At 40.5% G+C, this 13,570-nt stretch overlaps 1 protein-coding gene across 12 annotated transcripts in view; it reads left to right on the top strand.

The window, feature by feature from the left end:
- Nucleotides 1–13,570, top strand: part of Ankrd6 (ankyrin repeat domain 6) — a 193,317-nt gene that overhangs the window by 33,008 nt on the left and 146,739 nt on the right. The window contains exon 1 of one of the 12 annotated variants that reach the window (XM_063233228.1): nt 12,593–12,712. The exons of the other annotated variants lie outside the window; for them this stretch is intronic. The gene's annotated coding sequence lies outside the window, so the exon portion shown is untranslated. Of the gene's footprint in view, nt 1–12,592; nt 12,713–13,570 lie in introns of those variants that run through there. 12 annotated transcript variants of the gene reach the window in all.

Genomic DNA, 13,570 nt, shown 5'->3' on the forward strand with positions numbered 1-13,570 from the left:
CTGTCAGGTCCGTTGGTCACAGTGTAGGTTGTGCAGTTCCTCCTTCCTTTGTCACAGTCTAGGCTGGAGGAAATAGTGTAGACTACCCTGTCTGGCAGAAAGAGATTTGGGCTGGAATAAAGATTCCTGATGTATCTGAATTCTTAGATGGTGTCTTAGTTACTTTCTTATCACTGATACACAACACTGACAGCTTAAAGGAAGAAAGATTTCAGTCCATAGACGCTGGCTCCAAAGCAGGGTAGCATGGCAGACAGGCATGGCAGAGAAGGATTGCTCAGAGCATGGTGGCAGGAAGCAGAGAAAGAGGAAAAGGAGGAGTGAGAAGAGTTAAGTCCTTCTAGGCTATGCCTACAGACCCACTTTCTAACAACCAGTCATCTGTACACTCACCAGTAGACTAATCCACTGATGATTATTATGCCCCTATGATCCAATCACCTCCTAAAAGCCCCTATGAGCACAGGAGGCTTTGGGGAAACTCCTAGATATAAGCTATAACAGATAGGCTGGCTTGACTAAATTGCTTTTTATTTGATAGTGAAGTGTTACTAAGTGGAAGTAGACAAGAAAGCTTCTATCAGGATTTTTTTGTAGAATGTAACAGAGGGCTAAGTTACTAATCCTGACTAGAAATTTGCTATGATGCTGTTCATGTATGCAACATATAATAATTGTAGTGTAGCTTACTAGGAAAATATATTTAAATTAAAATGCTACTTTCGTCTTAAAATGATTTAAAGAAAATTTAAGAAAAAAGTCATAATAACTGTAATCTGTTACAAATCTTGCCAGTTCTTTAAAAATTTTACAAAAATGAGATTATAGCTTATGTTTTATAACCTGCCCTGTTCACTTGGTCATATCTCATATGCATACAAGTCTCTGTGACATAGATATTACATATGTTTACATGCCTTCAGTCTTATTTCAGGCTGCTACAACAGTAGCATGCACTGGGTGGCGTAAGCAGTCACATTCGTTTGTGACAGTTGTGGAAAGGGAGAAGTTAGGGGTTGAATACTGTTGCAGGTCCTTTTACTGGTTTATACATGGAGATCTTTCTGTATCTGCACAGTCAGAGAGCAGAGAGGAGGTAAGTCTCCTCTGTTACTTCTTAGAAGACTAGTAATCCCATCATGAGGGCCCTATCTTCATGACTTAACTGCCCCACAAAGACCCTGTTTCCAAATAGCATCATGCTGAGGATTAGAATTTCAGGATATGAACTTTGGGAGTGGAGGAGGTATAAATATTCAGTCTATAGCAACTTTTGGATGTCTGTCAATTATGTAGAATTAGATGCTTTGGGTTCATATCTTAGCCCTGCCGTTTATTAACTGGGCAGATTATTTAATGACCTTGTACCTCAGTTTACTCATGTGTAAATTGTGGGAAATGTGAATGCCAACCATGTTAGCATGTTTTCAGAATTAAGTGAGATAACAAATATAGATGCTTGAAGGAGTATTTTAAAGAAAGTTAGCACTCAATTTCTGTTAGCTGTGATTTTCTTGTCAACATCAGCATAATTATATGATTATACCATCCCATAGTCAATTCCCTACTATTAGATATTCTTGAAGTTAAATCCTTTCTGATATCCTGAGTTATTAGGATAATTTCCTACAGGTGAAATTTTTAGATCGAGCAACTATTGAAGGCTGAGATCATATCTTCGTACTTCCTTACAGAAAACTTGTTTCCCTGTTCACTCTGCTGCCCTTTTCTCAGCATTACAGAAGTTCAGTGTAGCCTCCTTCAGACATTCCACAGGCTCTGGGGCCTGCCCCTCCTAATCACTAGGAGCATAAATTTGTCTGATATTGTTTTGGGGCAAGCATAATTAAGGAAATAGATTAGCCACAAACAAGCTGGATAAGGCGCTTCATGGTGAAATATAAACACAAAATCAAGGCGGATTATCTGCCACCTCATCCTATCTCTGCTGCAACTTCTCTCCATTGATCGAGAACTGCTATGTGTGAGAGGTTGTGAGTGTGTGGTCCCTTGCTGTGGCCCTTGTGCTGTCTTTCCCCAATCCAATTTAATGTCTAGACATACTGAAATAAAAAAATAAGTTACCATTAGCAACGTGATATGAAAACATGAAATTGGCTGAATAATTTGTAAAATGAAAATCAGTTCCCTTATTTTATGACACATAAAAATCACTTATTCCATTTTATTTGCTTTTGCATCAACTATGCAGAACGGCTACAAGTTTGTGTGTGCAGAGGTGGAGCCCTCTGTGTGCTCTTCGCCACTTGACTTGGCACCAGGCCCCTTGTCTAGCATGTCTGTGCTGCCATGTGCCTAAGAGTAACCCAGCTCTCTTCCCATCATTCTGTTTGGTGGATGGAAACTCCTGTGTTCACTATGCCATGACCCAGCCTGACTTTCACCTATATGTGGTTCATTGAAGCCTGCTTATGGTTGTTCTCAGCAAGCCATCCACCTTCGTTTGATTTTGAGCAAAATGCAAACATGACCATCCAAGCCACGTGATATAGTGCAATTTGAGGGACGCATACAGATGATTCTAAATATGTTCAGTCTGTTAGATTCTCATTTTAAAAATACAAAAATGTGAAAATTCTCATTAAGAATTCTCACATTTTTTTCAAATACATCTTAAGATGCCAGAATGATGCTTGGAAAAGGCTAACTTGGTTTGCAGACACTGTCTGAGGTACTTTGGATAATTATTGGTATTCCAAAAGAAATATAGGCTATATTCTTATTCTTTGGACTGAATATGTTATTCATGTCTGCTCAAGGACAGTGGTTTCTGTCTTCTGACTATGATTCATTATAAGAAATACATTTTAGGGCTGGGAATACAGCTCAGTGTTACAGTACTTGCTTAGTATGCAGGAGACCTTGGTCTGATCCTCAGCACTGCCAAACAGAAATACGTTTTGCATATTTTTTCCAAAAACATGTGGTATAGACTTCCGTGAGAACATGGCAGACAGATAGCAGCAGCTATGGAGGCTCTCTGAAAGACCCAACTTAGAATCCAGGAATGGTGCAGAGTGAGGAATCCTAAGCAAGAGAGGAGATATGTCCTGCTGACCCAAGAACAAACTGGGCTGAGAGAAACCAACAGGGAATGTAATTCTGGTGCTATAACAGGAACAGATAAAGCCTCAGCGTGGAAGCTGGAACCTGCTCCATTGGAAACTGTGATTTGGGTTTCCTGCTGCCGCAGCTACGTCTGAATCGGCTCGGCAGGGAGACAAATGCGCAAAAGCTCTGAGAAGGGAATCGGTAAATGGAGTTGAGAGCAGGATGGGCGGGAAGCCGTGCATCGATCTGTGGTGAGTGAGAGAAACTGGGACTCTTCCACGATCTAGGAGGCTCCAACAGAGGACATTCTGGGACCAGGTAGACTTGCCAAAACAGGGCGCTGTAGGGACTTCAGTCACATATCGCCCTCTCAAGTGGGACTGGTGAGCAGTGCCTAGCCTACGTGACACTGCTGGCTGAGACCCAGTAGGCTAGCACAACCCAGGTCCCAGCGCCTGAAGGAGACCTGGAAGGGCGGGCCCCGCATAGGCTGCCTGGTCCGTAACTCCCTGCTGCGCTGCGGTGGGCGGGAACACCTAGCCAACGTAATTCAATCAGACTGTGGCCAACAGGGAAGGAAGCTGGGCCTCCTATATACACTTGCATATATAAGGAACAAAGAATATGGGAAGAGGAAGCCACAAGAAAGGCCCCTCAGCCCCCAATCCTGAGAAACAGACAATAGCGGACACCGCACCAATAGACATAAAGTGCTATCTCCAGAGCCTCATAGACAAGTTCAGGAATGAAGTTATTAATGATCTGAAGCTAGAAATAAGCAGAATAGTTAGAGAAATGCTAAGCACCACCCAAGGAAAAACAGATGGTGGAATGGAAGAACAGAAAAAGAGGGGAGAATTGTTTGATGGAGAAAATAGAGAAAGCATAGAATACGTGAAGCAGGTTCAAAGAGATTACCAGGACACTAAAAACTCTTATCGAAAACTGGCATAACAGCTTGAAAGAAACTAAGGACAGACTATCTGAACTGGAGGGCAGATTTGTAATATGGAAGCATGAAATGAAAAACTTCTTAAAAATAACAAAGAAACAAACAGCAATAATACAAAGACTAGAAGATGATAAGAGGATCTATAATTTAAGAATTAAGAACATAAAAGAAGAAGTAGGGACACAAACAAATGAAGTACAAAAGCTACTCGCAGAAATAATCCAGGAGAATTTTCCTAATTTAGCAAAAGATAAAGATACTCAGATGTATGAAGCATTCAGGACCCCAGCCACCTACAACCCAAACAGACCTATACCCAGGCATATAATAATCAAAATTCCAGAAATCCAGTATAAGAACAGAATATTAAAAGCTGTCAGAGACAAGAAACAGATCACTTACAAGGGAACACCCATCCGAATTACAGCAGACTTTTTGGCACAAACCATCAAATCATGAAGAGCGTGGGGGGAAATAATTCAAGCTTTGAAAGATAATAACCTCCAGCCAAGATTGAAATATCCTGCACAACTATCCCTGGAAATTGATGGAAAAACAAGGTGCTTCCAGGATAAAGAAGAACTAGGGGAATATGCAACCACCAATTCAACTCTACAGAGAATACTGCAGGATATTCTAAAAAAGAAAAATACGAAGAATCCAGAAATAGTGGCACAGAGGCCACAATGAATGGAGCAGAAAACAAAATGAAGAAGACAAACTGACAACTAATGACAGAAAAAGAGCTCAACAGAAATGAGGCAGAGAAGATTGGATGATAGGAACAGCTATTTTGGAGAAAATGACGTCATAATAGGTAATGCTGATTTAATATCATCTTGTTTTGAAGTCTCATCAAGCTTTTGCTCTTCTGTCTCCATTGGTCTTAGCATGTTGTATCTTATTGGATTTTATTATATGTGATAGTATAAACAAAAACTTTTATAGACAAGGAGATTATACAGAAACCATTGTTTATTTTCTGTTAGTTGATTCTAAATACCCTGTAATACTGTCATTCTCTTGAATGGTTTTACATTGTTTTGATATATTTGAAGCTACAGTATACGAAGTTATACTCAAAGATTTCAAGGAAAGAGACAATATGGTAACTACTTTTATGTCGGGATTATCTTGTGGTAAAACACTATTTTGCTTAAATGGTTATTTTTTTTTCTTCTGCGCTGTTTTGTTTTTATGCCCTCTTTTATCTCAATCTCCATTTTATTATTTACTTTTTTATTTTTTCCTTTTAACTAAGGGAAAAATAAATAAATAAATAAATAGCAGGATATATTATAGTAACCCACTTTGATTTACCATTAACTTGATTTGAAGCCCTGTATTGCTCTCACCATCTTGTTTTGACTGATGTTCCTCTATTCTGTTTTGCTTGATAGTACCAGGTTCGAAAGTATAGGCAACAGCTGTGAAGATAGTGGGATTCATTATGACGCCCATTCTGGTTGACTATTATCTACTTTTGAAGACCTATAATGTCTCCAATGTTTTGGTTTTGCCAGTTTTGTTCTTTACTGTTTTGTTCAATTTTATTATAACTGATGATATAGGCAATTCTATTAGAGATAGCGGGAAGCATTATGGTAACCATTGTTGATCACCTTGTATTATGTTTTTACATTATCTATTATGTCCACCCTTTTGATTTGACCGATTCTGTTCTGTTATGTCACATTTGGTTTTACTCTCTTCCAAAAAAAGTAATAAGAACCGTGGGAGCAACAAAACCCAAAATATGTAATTGTCATTGTGCAAAAGAGAGGAAAAGAAAGTGCTCTAAACGATATAATTGCATGTATATTTAAGTGTATAAGATAGATAATGATATTACTGAGTTTTGTTGGATCATTGAACAGAACTGTGTGTAGTCTCACTGTTTGAATGTCCACTATATAAGCTTTAATTTTGTAACTTGAACAAATATTTCTAAGATGACAATATGTAATCCATTAACTAGTGATTTCCTACTGTTTATTATTTTCCTGAAATTCTGTATAACTTGTACCCTTTCTCTGCTTTTTTTCTTTTTTTCCTTAAATAAAATTTAAAAAAAAATCATGTGGTACATGTTGGTCTGTTTTATATTTTGTTCTTTAAAATGCTGTTTGTGACCCATTGACCTATTTTTGTAATTTACAAATGGTCTACAACCTAGAGCTTGGAAATCCTATTCTAGGGATGATTTCTGGTGAGTGTGAGTTAACTGGTAGTTTTGGTTGTGACTTGCAGACATTTTCACGATGGAATAGATTCTCTGCCCTTTGATACTGGGTCCAGGGCAGGTTGTATGTGCCTAAGACATTGCCTCTGGAGTGGTCTCAGTGCCACAGAGCTGCTCAGGAAGTTGAGACAGTGTCTCGTGTGTTGGCTTCCTGGGTACTTGAACAGCTTTGCTTTCAAGAACTTTTGTCCTCTGGTCTGGCTGTTGCAACCGACAGCTGTGCATGAGAAGCAAAGTTTAAACAAAGACAGTTCAGTGTGAGTGTGCAGGCCTGATCTCGCCTGGGCCTGAATCCTGTCTTTGTCTCTGCACTTGACAGAACAGAAGGAAGTGGCTTATTATTAAGAATGCCAGCTGCCCATGGATTGATCTCTGTAGCCAAAGCTGGTTCAGTTTTGCATAAGTGGAGACCTGGTTCCCCCGTTGATGCATTTGGAGGGTTAAGAAAAATTTTTTAAAAAATGTTTACTCTGTCTCCTGTACCTAAGATTTTATGATTAGAAGTTTATTCTTTTGAATGTTCTAAATATTGTCTTTCCAGAATTCATGATCAATGTTGGAATATCACAAAAGAATATCTTGCTTGTATCTAGAGACATTTATCAGGGATTTGGGCTACCCCAGGAGCAAAGTCCTGTGTATTTGGGTGGAAGGGGTGGTGGTCAGGAACGTAAATGGAGCCTGGAGAACTGAGCAGGAATAGGAGGGAAGCAGGCTGTAATTTGCTGGAGCCTCTGTGTCTAACTCGTAATGGGACAGAGTGTGAGAATGCAGAGCCCTGTTAGTGTTTTCATGAGAATCGAGTAAAGAGAATTATAGCTTGGGATGGACTTGAACAGGACTTATAGATGAAGAAAATGATGCTCACCAAAAGTAACCAGACCTCTTAGGACCACATGATATTCAGGGATTCCATACCCTGTATTATTGCTCTGTGTGTTTGTGTTTTCAAACAGATTTATTCTCATGCAGACAGTGTGACTCATGTAGGATGCCTAAGGGTCATGCTTATCTTATCTAATACCTGATCTAATTATCTTCTGAAAAACTCCATCTCTGAATGTGTGTGGTTTTGGGGGAGACTTACGATCTAAAACAGAAGAGGCAGAAATTATAGAAGAGAGATAGTGGGGTTCAGGATAGGTAATCTCAAGTATCTTAAAGCTGAAGAAATTTGAGAAATTGAGGAAGCAAGAAGAGTGGCCTCCCTCTGCTTTTTTCCCTGAAGCATGCACACAAGTTTAGGAAAGATTTTTCAGTCTTCCCTGAGGCAGTTACCAGACCCTCCCGTGAGAGGTCCCTATCTGCCCTAGCCTTACCCTCCAGTAAAGGAGCATACTGGATACCTAAAGGAAATGGCTCGCCAACCAAGATTATTTCTTCTTGCCTCGAACAAAGAATTGGAGGAGACAAACCAAAAACAGAGCCAAAACATTTATTTGAAAAGTGTGCGGTGAGTGGGAATGGGAGAAACTAGTTCTACAAAGCAAACTTGGGCCAAACAAGAGAAAAAGAAGGTTTTAAAAGCAAACCTAAAAGACACATTGTACCTGAGAAACGTGGCATGGGCTATTGTGGGAATTCAGGATGGCGGCCCCCCATGGCTTCTGGTCTTCTTTATGTTATCCATGTCTTGTGGGAGGTCTGAAGGTGTACGTATAGGGTAGAATTATTTGGCACTGTACTGGATCTTGTAATTGACAGATCCCACTCATTTCTCCAGCCAGCTGTGCCACACCCTATCTTCTGTTATTTGTACCCTGAAGACAGGCTAGGACAAACAGGCCTTGCTAAGTTTCCTCCAATTTATTACCATTAGGTAATACTTTTTTTTAAAAGATAATTTTTAAAACATATTTTTTCTCCTATCATACTTACTTATGAATGTCCATTTTTCATGAAATTCACTGTAAAAAATATACAGATTTCACTGTTTCTGTGGATTTTCATTGTCTTAAAAAGTTTTCCACATCATGTGAAACTTACATCAAATAAATGTGCACAGTTTTCTCTTGTTAATCTGTCTTTTGTTACCAGGACTTCCAAGCACATTTCCAGAGTGAGAACAGGCCTGGGAGACAAAGCTGTGTTTGGGGTGAGCAGTGAGCTTCTGACCCCAGCATAGACTTTGTGAAAGGGAGTAACAAGAGATACGCTGGAGAATTTGTCACTGACTCCTTGCCTTTGGTGGTTTGAGTAATAACTTGTTTGTAAAGGATCATTTGATAGTTCATTGTGCTGCCTCTTGGGTAATGGCTCTGCATACCAGGTGACCAGGCAAAAGATACAGGCTGAGGTTTGTTTGTTCCCTGGTGGCTGCATTCTTCCTTACACATTTCAATGCACGTGAATGGTGTAAACAACCTCTGATTTGCCCACAGCACAGAGCCACGCACACACTGGGAGAGTCACTTCAGTCACTTGTCACACTTAGGTTGTTGCATGTGTACTTTTTTGCTCCTTTTCCTAACAAGATTTATTTTTGTGACATTTTATTTCTTTGAAATGTTACTAAAGTATCATCATTCCCATGAAGTGAAGGAAAATCCTTTAAACCTTTAACAAAAAAACGTATCTATTCTTTCAGAAATGCATGAATTCAGATTCTAGAACAGATCTTCTCCCTTTAGAATTGGATTCATTTTCTCTCCTTATTTAATGAGCTAATGATATAGGGGAACTAATTCCCCTTAATCCCCTGTATTCCAGTACGAGTTCGTGCTCTCTAAAATTGAAGAGTGAATTTTAGAACAATGGAGGTTAAGAGCAGAATATATTTACTGAGAGAAGGAAAGCTTCTGTCTGAGAGACAGAGAGAGATAGAGGGGTCTGGAGTGGGGCTGTCAAAGACCCCGCCTTTTCTAAGAATTTTATAGAGCAAAACCATGAGGTGAGGCAGGTCCAAAATGGGAACTCATAAGGTGTACAGAAGGTGGGACAGAACTATTAGGGGGTTGGGATGGTGACTCCTGGCTTCCTCAGGGTGATAGAGAACTATTTAGAATATCAATTCTTAGGATGTGGGTGTATTTGCTTGATCTTTTGTCTTGAGGTCTGTTCTACAGAAGGAGGTGTCTGTCTCCTTCCTGGTTGCAAGGTATCTGGCCTTCTGCACTGGCTCCTTGAGAGCCTCACCCTGTCTCACAGCCTATAATATTTTTATGTAACTCAGTTGCCTGTAACACTAGAATTTAGGAATAAGTAGATTTGAGAACCTTGTTAAATTTTACTTTGTTAGATTGACTAGTAGCATTTAAAGTCTCAGGTCTGTACAGCTGTCCACCTAACTTATACTGTATGTTCTTTTTTTTTTTTTAAGCCAGTCAAATTTAGCAGTGAGGGGGTAGTATACCAACCTTAGTGATACTAATGTTAATAAGTTCTGATTACCCACTGCCATCAGACCAGCCTACTGTATGTTCTTGTGTTCTGCTGTTTTCCATACCGCAAATTTTGTGTGTACTCATGTTTAATGATCTTTAACAGTTACTTTTTATTATAAAAATAATGCAAGCTTATTATAAAAATACCAATTGATAGGTTTGGGTACGTTGTTCCTTAACCTTCAGGTAGCTGCAAAGCCAGCACTCTGCTTTTTCCAGACATTCTGGGGGATTCTCGACCTTGCAGTTTCTGGTGGTTGTGTGTGTCTCTTTGCTTGAGGCCACGTCACTCTAATTCCTGCCTCCGTCTTCACTTTGTCCTCACCTCTGTTTTGTGTCCTGTGTCCCAAAACTCTCTTTGCTTCTCTCTTGAAGGGAAACGTATGATTGATCCTCCTTGCAAAATTCTTAATTTAGTCACTTTGGGGGGAGGGTCTTATAAGGCGACAGTCACTCTTTTGCCATATAACATACACAGGTTTCCAAGATGTATTAGGATATGGACAAAACTCCTTGGGCCTGTTCAATCTACTACAGTTGTTAAAAAAAACCAGTGAGGTGTGGTAATACATACTTATAATCCTAGCAGGGAGACAGAGGTAGGAGGACTGCAAATTCAAGTCCTAACTGGGCGACCTAGCAAGACCTTGTCTCAAAAAAAAGGCTAGGGATGTACAGTTCAGTGTAGAGCTCCCCAGCGTTCCATCCTTGGTGCCATCAAGAGGGAGAAGAAAGAGAAGATGGAAAAGGAGGAGAAGCGGGTAAGGGAGAGGGAGGAAAAGAAGAAAATATTCTGACCCTTGTTACAATAGTAAAGAAGACCTCAGAGGACTATCACAATAGGGAATAAAGAACGGGGATTGATAGCCAAGGAGCAGGTTCAACAAAGTCAGTGAATGGAAGATTGCTAAGAGGAAACTCAAGAGTTGGGAAAATTCTTGTTCCACTAATAGGATTCTTGCTGAAGGCAGACCAGGGTGGATTTGGGGACAAGGAACCTCATTGAATAATAGAGTGGTCAGATGGCAAGGGTGGGAGGATTTTCTTTAAACAAAATTTTGTAGCATTCTTGCTAAAACCGGGTTATTTTGCAGGCTTGGCAAGAACACAGGCTATGGTCCAGGTCTAGTCAAGGAGAGAGCTCAGATATTATCAATAATCTAGCACTTTGGTAGGTTGAGGCAGGAGGATGGCAAGTTTGAGCCCAGCCTCAGTAACTTTGTTAGCATGTAACAAAAAATAAAGACCTGGGAACCAGTTCAATCTCTGTCTTAGTTACTTTTCTTGTTGCTGAGGCAAGACACCCAACACCTAAAATTAAACGAGCAATGGTTTATTTCAGCTTACAATTGGTAGAGGTTTCAGTTTATAATCAGCTGGCTCCAAGGGAGGGTGGCATGGCAGAGGGCCATCACAGAGGAGAAACAGTCTACAGCAGGCAAAGCTGCAAGCAAAACTACCAGGGACAAGCAATTTCGTCTCTTACGTTCTTCTGGGCTTATTTTAGGGCAAGTAGCATGTACACCTTTAATCCTATTACCGTTAATCCTAGGAAGAACTATGCCAAACCAATCAGTGGGCTACACTCTTAAACTCAGAATCACAGCTTTGAAAAGCCCCACTATGCCTGCATACGGCTTTGGAGGACATCTAGACACTAGCCACAGCAGACTCCCATTACTGAAAAGAAAGAAAGAAGCCCAGCTCAGGTTTGGTGGAAGAGAGCTTTTGTCCCAGTCCTCTCAGTAGTGTTTTGCAGACTTAGAGACATCATGAAAGTGAACATGGTTTTCTACTGTGAGCTTATGGGCAACCAAGCCATCCTGACCAGGGTGGCATGTGCTGCTGTCTAATGGCAAAAGTGGCTCCATACAGGGTTTTCTTCTGTCCTGCAGTCGGTCTTTTCTCTCTGCAGACCTCTTGCTTTTTTATTCAGGGATCAGCTTCATGGTCACTGTTTTCTAGCCCTCAGTTAAGATGCTGTACTTAAGTCTGCCCAAATGTCTAGATTCCATAGACAGAAGTAAGAAAATGATAATAGATACTAGGAGTCCCATTGCAACAACAGAGAAAATTTTCGATCAACCCCTGTATGGGAAAAGTCAGTTGATTGTTGGTCTGAGGTCCAGATTGCATTTATTCAGGAACTAATAACAAATCACGTGTCCAATTTTTTTCGGGGGGCGGGGTATTGGGGATTGAACTCATAACCTTGCACTTGCCAGGCAGGTACTTATGCTGCTGAGCTAAATCCCAGCCTTCTACATGGCCATTTTAAGACTTAATTGGACCCTAGCATTGGCTCAACTTCAAGCTTGCGCTTGGTAGGACAGGGTATAGGGGTCTCTTTCATAGTAGGAAGAGAATGACTGCCTTCAAACCCCAAATTGACCTAACTCCTTAGGTAGGACCAGGGTCCAGCTTGCTCCAGTTCTGTGGCTGGGCTCCCTTCTGAGAAGCAGATTCCAGCCTGTGTTGTACACAGCAGGCCACTGGGCAGTGAGTAAATGGAATCAATGCCACAGGAGTAGCTCCTGGTGCTTCAGGGACAGAGAAGCCATGCATGCACATTTTCCAGTACTCTTTAAGAGGCTTATGTTTGTACTATAGCATAGAAAAGTGCTGTATTTTCTGAAAAATAGTACTTTTCACCATAGGATTTTATATAACTTCAGTACTGTAATTTAATTATATTGGACTTGGCTCACTGTAAGTTACTGCATTTGATAAATTGCATTTATTGAACATTGGTTCTGTGCAGCAAATATCTAAAACACTATTCTTATTTCATTTAACCTTTATAGCCTCTTATAGGTTATAGGGATCATCTTTATCTTTTTTTTTTTCTTTTTGTGGTATTGGGGACTCAATCTAGGGTCTTTGCATTGAGCTATTTCCCTATTTTTCTTTCTTTCTTTCTTTCTTTTTTTTTTTTTGCAACAGTGTCATTAAGTTATGAAACTGCCTCATTGGAACTCAGACTTGCAGACTTCCTGCCCCAGCCTCCCGGAGTGCTAGAATTACAGCATACACCACCACACCCAGCTGTCTCCCTCTTTCTAGGTAAGGAAACAGGCTCAGCAGGTTTGCTTGCCCAGGTTCTTATGTCTGGTAGATATGGAGTCAGAGTTGGAGTCCACTGGGTGTGCTTGCATGCAGGCCTGGCAGCCCCTACAAAGAGGGAAGGACTTCTGAAGCCAATGATAGGTACCTCAGATCTTTAGAACATTTCACTAAGCTTGTCTTGTGCCTATAGGATGGACTTGCAAGTGTGGACTTGCATGTCTCCAGGCCTGAGGAATGTCAAGAAGGGGGATTAGCAAGCATTGTTGCTTTTTAAACTAAAGTACTAATGAAATTCATTGGGAAGAAAATATCTGAGTGCTTAACAGAATGGAACTCTGTGGAGAAAAGGTTCTGGGGTCCTCCAGTATGTAGTAGGTTAAGCTCTGCTGGAATGGTGCAGGGCTGTGGAAGGCTGGGTTTGTCACCATCTGGGATCTTGTGGGTAGCAAGCGTGCTGAAAGCTTACTAAAGCCACTGTGTGAGTGATGGGAGGGGGCAGAGATAGGCTGGCTGTTGCCATCTGGGACCAGGTACCCCTGGCCCATCTTCTTTTTTTTTTTTTGGACTGGGGATCGAACTCATGACCTCACGCTTACCAGGAAGACTCTTGAGCTGCTGAGCTAAATCCCTGGCCCTGGCCCATCTTCTTGTGTGTAATACTGGGGATTGAATCCAAAAATACTCCACCAAAGAGCTAGGCCCTCAGTCTTCATTTTATATTTCTAATTTTCAAAATTCTTGAAAGAGGACAAGAAGTGGTATATATGACTTCACACTGTTTTTATATGATGGAAATTATTAAAATCCGTGCAAACTGTCTTTTGTCTAAATTATTTAAAAATTTGTTTTCTCAAA

The sequence above is a fragment of the Cavia porcellus genome, unplaced genomic scaffold (genome assembly GCF_034190915.1).
Source record: "Cavia porcellus strain 051 isolate PalLab524CR breed Dunkin Hartley unplaced genomic scaffold, mCavPor4.1 scaffold_22, whole genome shotgun sequence".
NCBI lineage: Eukaryota > Metazoa > Chordata > Mammalia > Rodentia > Caviidae > Cavia > Cavia porcellus.